This window comes from Pteropus alecto, unplaced genomic scaffold, assembly GCF_000325575.1.
Source record: "Pteropus alecto unplaced genomic scaffold, ASM32557v1 scaffold41, whole genome shotgun sequence".
Classification (NCBI taxonomy): domain Eukaryota; kingdom Metazoa; phylum Chordata; class Mammalia; order Chiroptera; family Pteropodidae; genus Pteropus; species Pteropus alecto.
The window spans coordinates 649,623-656,926 of NW_006430464.1; the positions used below are offsets into that span (position 1 = coordinate 649,623).

At 62.7% G+C, this 7,304-nt stretch overlaps 1 long non-coding RNA gene across 1 annotated transcript; it reads right to left on the reverse strand.

Annotated features, from left to right (window-relative positions):
- Positions 1-4,858: 4,858 nt before the first annotated feature.
- Positions 4,859-5,782, reverse strand: LOC112482055. The gene is made up of 2 exons (XR_003047178.1): positions 5,397-5,782; positions 4,859-5,059 (listed from the first exon to the last, which is right to left on the reverse strand). It is a non-coding gene; the product is annotated as an uncharacterized LOC112482055 (long non-coding RNA).
- Positions 5,783-7,304: the final 1,522 nt, after the last annotated feature.

Consider the following 7,304-nt stretch of genomic DNA (forward strand, 5'->3'; position numbering starts at 1 on the left):
TTACACTTTCAGCCTCTCCTGATTCGGATTCAGCCACGGTTCAATCATGCGACGTGAGAACCCCACATGGGAGCCGGGGAAGGTGCTGTTCTCAGCCCCGGCCACAAGAGGCCGCTGCGCCCACGTCTGTTCCTGGGGCGACAATTGCCGGCCAAGCGGGGGGCGGGGTGGGGCGGGGGGACGAGGCTCCCGCGGCCTGGTTTGGGCCCTGCGCTTGCTTTTCTTTTTTTCCTTTTCACTTTTTATAAGTCGCATTGAATTTGTTGGGACGACATCGGTGAATAAAATGATCCAGGTTTCGCGTGTCCGATTCTGTAATACGTCGTCCGTACAGGGCGTCGCGTGTCCACCGCCCCGTCGAAGTCTCCCTCGTGGCCGTACGTTTGCCGCCCCCCCCAAACCCCTTGACACCTCCCCGCTCCCCCGAGCTGTTGTTGGCGTGGGCGAGGTTTTCGTCTTCTCGTTTGTTGCGTCTCGTTCGTCGCTTTCGGTTTCATATCCCGTATGTGAGTGAAATGACGTGGTTCTCAGCTTCTTCCCCCTGACTTATTCTCGCTTGGCACGATAGTCTCGAGACCCATCCACGTCGCGGGAAAGGGCGGTGTTTTATCTTATGGCCAAGTAGGGTCCCCCCCCTCCCCCGAGAGCTCTGCTTTCTCCTCCCTCGTTCCCCTCTTGTGAGCCAGCCTCCAAGGTCAAGGTCAAGGTCACTGTGGCAGAACCTCTTCGGGCCCCACGGCACGCGAGACCCCTGCGTTCGTTCATGCGCGCATTCGTCCGCGCATCCTGCAAGTGTTGACTGAGCCCTTAATTCGCGGCCGCCGTGAGCAAAGCAGAACCTGCCCTCCTGGGAGAGGCTCGGAAGGAAAGGAGGGAAATAAGCAGAGCGTACAGCGTGTCCCACGGCAACAGATCGGGCGGGAGCGAGCTGCAGGTTCAGGGGGTGCAGGGCAGGTCCCCGCACCCCGTCTCCTCTTGTTTCTGATGGCAAAGGGCCGCCTCAGGCTTCCGGTGCCAGGGCACCCACTGCGGCCAGGACCCATCTGGAGAAGCGCACGGCCGGCCACGCGGCCCGATGAAGGGCCAGGCGGGCCCCACGCTTCAGACGTCGTGGTCGATTTAGACAACGGGAGGTGTGGGCCGCGTGTTTCCTCTCTCTCTCTCTCTCTCTCTTTTTCTTTCTCTCTCTCTCTCCTCCCTCTTACGTTTTACATTTACTAATAAAGAGTGAGCCCAGGAAATCCTAAGGCCCGCCTTCGACCCCGGTCAAAGCAGAACCTCTCCCTGTCACCCCTGTGGCCTTGCTGGTGGCCCAGCGGCTTGTAAGTAATAAACCTCCCCCCCGCCCCACGCTTCCCTATGGTTATTGCCGAGGATGCCTTGCAACCGTAATAAGAACCACGCGGGCTGGTCCAGCCGCACCATCGGGGATGGGTGGGCCGAGGCCGGCACAAGACAGAGAGGGGAGGCCTCGGGAGAAGGTGACATTTGCGCTAACACCTCTTCAGGCAAGGCCGGGAGCTCCGCACGTCTGCGGGAAGGGCGTCGCAAGCACAGATGGAGGCGAGGGTGGCGGAGGGCGCGAGGGAAGAGAGAGGGACATGGCTGCCGGGCTTTGGTTCAGAGATGGGAGCCGCGGAGCGTTCTGAGCAGAGGAGCAGCCAGCGTGTGAGGCAGCTCCCAGCGGCCCGGCCCCGCGCGCGCCCACAGCCAAGTCAGCCGCAGCCCCTGCCCTCAGTGACTCCCCGCCTGGGGGTGGGAGAGGCTGCATGGACACCAGACCCTGAGGGACATATGTGGCAGCGGGGAGGAGGCAGTGAGGGCATGGGGATGCCAGGGGCAGGCATTTAGATAGGGGCGGGGCATTTAGATAGGGGCGGGGCATTTAGATCGACGTGGGGCACAGAAGCCACCTGCTCGGGGCACCGTGGAATCCGTGTGGAATGGCCGCCCAGGTGTGGGGTGGCCCGGGAGCAGTGGGCAAGGGGGGCCCAGCCTCCCCAGACAGATGGGGTGCTGCTGCACCGAGGGCCGTCCTCTGGGCTGGTGGGGTGTCGGGAAGGGTTTGGAGCAGATGGGGCTCCTACCCCAGGGTATCAGCAAGATCCCAGAGGAGCGAAAGGGCTCGTCCCTTTCATGTGGGTCGGGAGGCCGGGGAGAAGCCAGCACTGAGGCAGTGGCATGGGGGTGGCCTGTCTGGGGGCCAACCACCAAGGGCTGGCAGTCCTGCGAAACTTCGGGGTGCGTTTCGTAAGCCTAAGAGTTCCCGCGTGAACCCACACAGCGGAGAAGTGTCTCCTGAACACAGCGAGCGGCTCACCACCCAGGTGGACGGCGCCAGTGGACACGCGGGGGTCTGGCTGAGGGGGGGAAGCCACGGTCAGCACGGACGGCGGTCGGGGGAGCTGCGGAGGCTCCGGTGAGCACAGCCCCTTGGTAAACTCCGGCGACGCTCTGATCCCAGTCGGCCTGCGAGAGGACAGAACCCGATGAGGCAAGCCCCACGCCCTAGGTCAGCATCCTCTGGAGCCGGGAGCGTCCTCCCCTGAAGGTTTGGGAGCCAGTCTCAGAAAGATGGACACCCCTCCCCGCCGAGGACGAGCGCTGTCCCAGGGCTGGCCAGGCGGACAGGTCTGCAGAAGGAGAGGCGCGGGGCGCAGACTCCGCAGGACAGTCCCCTCTCCCCGTAATCACACTCCGCCTGCTTTCACGGGTCCCTGCCACAGGTGGGCCGGACGGGGCTCCAGGGACTCCGCAGGGACTGGCCTCGGCTCTGGCGACACAGGTGGTCTCTTCGTTCCGCGTACGTGTGCCAAGGACCCGCTTACTCCGCACCAGGGCACGGAAGTGGGCAGTGCGGGCCAACGTCCTCGGCCAGTCGCAGTCGGCTCGTGGGGTAGGAGGCGGACCACAGACCAAGTGGGCAAAACACGAGGACATCGGATGGCGATCAGCACCCCGGAGAAGACACTCACGGAAGCGAACCCACAGAGCGGTCACGGATGGAGCTAGGCCGCAGGCGGGAAGCCAGCAAACGGGCCGAGACAGGAACCGGAGGGACGTTCTCTCCGGAGAAGGGCTCAGTGGCGGGAAGCGTGACCCGGGCAGAGGGGACGGCGAAGACCAGGGCACCCACCACGTGGAGAAGAGCGGAGGCGTCAGGGTGGCTCGGGCGCGGTGCACGGTGGAGGGACGAAGCTCGAGGACAAGGCCGAGCCAGACGCAGAGTGACCGAGCCATACGCAGGCGCCGAGGTTTTATAACGATGGCAGCGGGAAACCAGAGAAGGTTCGAAGCAGGTTTTAACAGGACACCGTGCTACGTTTTAAGGACACGCCGGCTGCCCCGGTGGAGAATGGACTTGGGGTGGCGGAGGGGGTGGGGACAGGGGTCAAACGTGGAAGCTGCGGGACCGATGCGGACGCTGACGCACCTGTCCAGGTGAGAGGTGAGGATGAGGGCGGGCGAGAGGAAGGACGTAGGTGGATCCACCATCTCTTCTGGAGCCACCGTGACAAGAATTGTCAGTGTGGGAGGCAGGCGCGAGGGAGGGGTCGGGACCGCTCCCCGCTTTGGACAGGGAGCAGGAGAGGAGGTTGTCATTACAAACGGGGGGGCGGGGAGCCTCGGGGAGGGTGGGGGGACCGTGGAGCCCAAACGAAAACAAGCAGGGACAGTAGAGACGGAAGGAGGGAGGGCAGAGGTGTCGGCCGGGCTCGGGGAGCAGAGTGACGGACAGCATGGCCTGACGCCCGCACAGGTGACGGCGGCCCGAGCCCCTGGTTCCCCACCTGTAACGTGGCACTGAGAGTTCTCGCCCCACAAAGCCCCGGTGAGGCTCGCGGGGATGGCGCATGCGCGCAGCCCTTGGCGGCCCGCCTGGGCCTCGCGTGTGTCATGAGCGGGGGTAGAGCTGACATTGGCATCCGCTGACACGGGGACTCGGGGGCCGGGTGGGACAGGCCCCCAACCTCCCCGTGGCCAGAGTCCACATCCCCGTTCCTCGTTCCCACGGTCACACCCCGGCCCCTGCCTCCCGCCTCTCTGCAGGGCTCCGCCTCTGAAACCGCAAAACCCCACATCCCACTGCTGACCACAGCCTCCCAGGCTTCCAGAGCTGTGGGTGGCTCTGCCCTGCCTGTTCTTCCTCCTGGAAGACACGCCGACCCTCCTCACGCAGCCTCCGCTCCGAGCCCCTTCCGTCGGTGCTTCCTTCACCCCCACAGTGCTCCCGCGCCCTCAGCATCTCCCCCCCACACACCCGCCACCATGCACGGCCCTGGGTGCGTGCGCCTGCTCTTTGCCCGAGAGAAAGAAAACAAGACGAAACCAACTGACTGCTCGGATGGTGTCCCTTAACATTCCTCGTGACCAAGTTCACCTGGGCACCTTGTCCGCCGTCGTCACCTCCCCGACCCCACCTGCCCAGGTGTCTCTGGAGATGAGCTGGCCTCCTGTCTCCCCCGGAGGAAACAGAAGCCACCAGACCGGGCCCTCCCTCCACTTCCTGCCACCTGATCCACGCCCTTCCCGCAACATCTCCCGCCCTTTCCTCCTTCCTTCCTGGGACAATGGCAGAGGCGTCTGTGGGGCTGCCATCCGGGGCCCATCCCACCCACCAGCACCTGCTCCTTTGTCTCCTCTGCTCTGGGGCATCGCGCTCCCTGCGGTGGTTGGCTCCCCACAGAGGTTCGAATCCTGCCCCACCACTCAGCATTGAGTAATCTCGGATGCCGCTTCGCTTCCTCCTCTGTACCTTGGGGGTAATAAAGGCGCCTTCCTCTCGGGATTGGGGGAAGGGCTCGTTGAGTTACTTTATAAAAAATAAAGTTAAAAAAAATGCATCAAAACACGCAAATCAGAGCTCAAATGGATCTGACTCTTCAAATCGCCTCCGGAGACAATCGAAGATTCTGACCATGAAGCAGAGTTTCACATAGTGCTGGCGTTGGCATGCTTCTCCCTGCACCTGCCAGCTGGGCGACCCCGGGCCAGCCATGTCCCCTCTCTGAGCGACCCTGAGCCAGCCACATCCCCTCTCTCAGTCTCATTGTTCCGTCTGTAAAGTGGGGACAAGGTAGCGCTCATGTCATGGAGTCCGAACTTTCCGGTGACCTCACTGCCCTTGTTTGTTTCTGCCCCAGCCACACTGGACGCCCTCTGGTCCCCAGACACCCCAGGCCTCCCTCCCAGCTCAGGGCCTTCGCACCTGAGGCTCCATCATTCTGGAGCAGCTCTTCCCTCAGAGATGCCCGTGGCTCAAACCCCACGGGTCAAAAGTGACCCTCAGTCAGGACTTCCCTGAAGGAAGGCAGGTTGGGGAGAGGAAGGGAGAGAGAGAGGGATAAAGGGAGGGAGGGAGAAAGGAAAGACACCAACTCGCACGAAAGACGTACCTGGGTCATCCAAATGTGGCGTATCCATAAAACGGAGTACGTTCAGCCTTAAAAAGGAAGGCTTCTGACGCGTGCTCCAGCCCGGACGAACCTCGAAGGTACGAAAGGACGAATGTCGTCTGATCCCACTTTCGTAAAGCACCCGAAGAAGACAAATCCAGAAAGATGGAGAAACAGAACGACGGGCACCAGGAAAGGGCGTGGGTGACACTGTTTGACGGGGACAGAGTTTCAGTTGGGGAGGATGAGAAAGTTCTGGAGGCGGACGGTGACGATGGCCGCACGACAGCGTGGATTCACTCGATGCCACTGAGCTGCACACGTAAAAACGGTTAAGAACGTAAACGTCCCGCTGTGGACCTTGAACAATAAAAAAGCAAATCGTTGGGTTTTTTTGTTTTTTTTTAAAGTTCTGAACAAACAGCCCAGCCGTGTCCAGCCCTGTGCCCCTTCCTCCTTAGAAATCTGCCTCGACTTCCCGATACCACCCTCTCCCGGTTTCCTCCGAGCTCCTCTGCCACTCCTCCTCAGTCCCCTGGAACCCCAGGTTAGCCTCTCCCCACGCCCCCAAACCGGGGCCCTGCCTTGGGGTCCCAGACGGACGCCCTTGGTCTTCTTACTCTATACCGTCACCTCAGGCGGCACCCACGAGCTCTGGCTTCTGGCGCCGTCTGTGCTGATGCCGCCCACTGCGTCTCTCTGCAGGCTGCTCCCCAAGCTCCCCACCTAGGTCCCTAGCGGGCCTCGTGAGGGTCCTTCTCTTCCCTGCCCAGAATCACCCTCGGGTCTCTGCTCCCCCGGCCACTTCTCCCTCCAGCTCTCTGAGCGCTGGCCCTCACCATCCTCCCACCTTAAAGTTTCTACTCAAGGTCACTGACCTCTCGCCCACTCCCCGCCACACTCCCGCCAGCCCCAGCTGGACTCCATCGGGCCCTTGGACACCCTCACTCAGGGCACACACCACCCCAGATCGAGCCTCCTGCTGCCCTGTTGGCTTTTCCCGCCAGACTGCACACCTCTCGGAGGCCCGGACTGTGGCCATGTGCGCATTCATTCATTCATTCATTCACTCATTCATTCGTTCATCTGATTTTATGGAGTGCCCGTGTCAGGGCAGACGACACGGCATGAAGCAGGAGGCTGGGTGGGGAGCAGAGTCTCATCTGGCGGGGGAGGGGATGAGCGAGCGGGGAGCGGTGCTGGGGGTGGGGGTTGAGGGCCAGGCAGGGCTGGGTGACGATAAGGCGGTCGCATGCCCAGCTGTCTCCTCCGCTCCGTGGGCTCACGAGGCCATGGGCTGGAGCAGAGTGTTCTTTTCAGACAGAGGGCGACCGGTATGTAATGAGGGCTCCCAGCTCAGCAGAGCGCCCCCTTGAGCTTTCTGCTCAAACAGCAGGGAGGGGCGGGGGGCGGGGCGCGGGGGGGGGGGCTTATATTTACTAGGGGATCCCATTTTGTCGTCAGGTCTTCATTCTGAAATAGTCACAGATTCACAGGAAGTTACACAAATAGCACGTGGAGTCCCACGTGCTCTTGGCCCAGCATCCCCCCTCCCCCCATGGCGACCTCTAGTTAGCTGCAGAGACCCGTATGAAACCCAGAAATGACCCCTCATCACACGCATCCCTGGCGTCACCCACCGCCGTATGTTCCTCCTTTGCAAAGGGGGTTCCGTGTCTGGCCCAGCATCTCGGCCTCCTGGGGTGCCAGGGCCCGAGCAGAGGCCTTGGGCTCGAAGCCCTCGAGGCCCCTCCGCGGAGCCAGCCTCGGGAAGCAGAAACGCGCGGGGCCGGGCGGGGTCACTCACGGGTGCAGAGCGGCCCAGGCAGCCGGGGCAGGAAGGCGGCTTGGGAGCCGGCGCTGGGCCCGCGGGGCGGGGAGAGGAAGCAGAGGGGCGGGCCCCCTGGG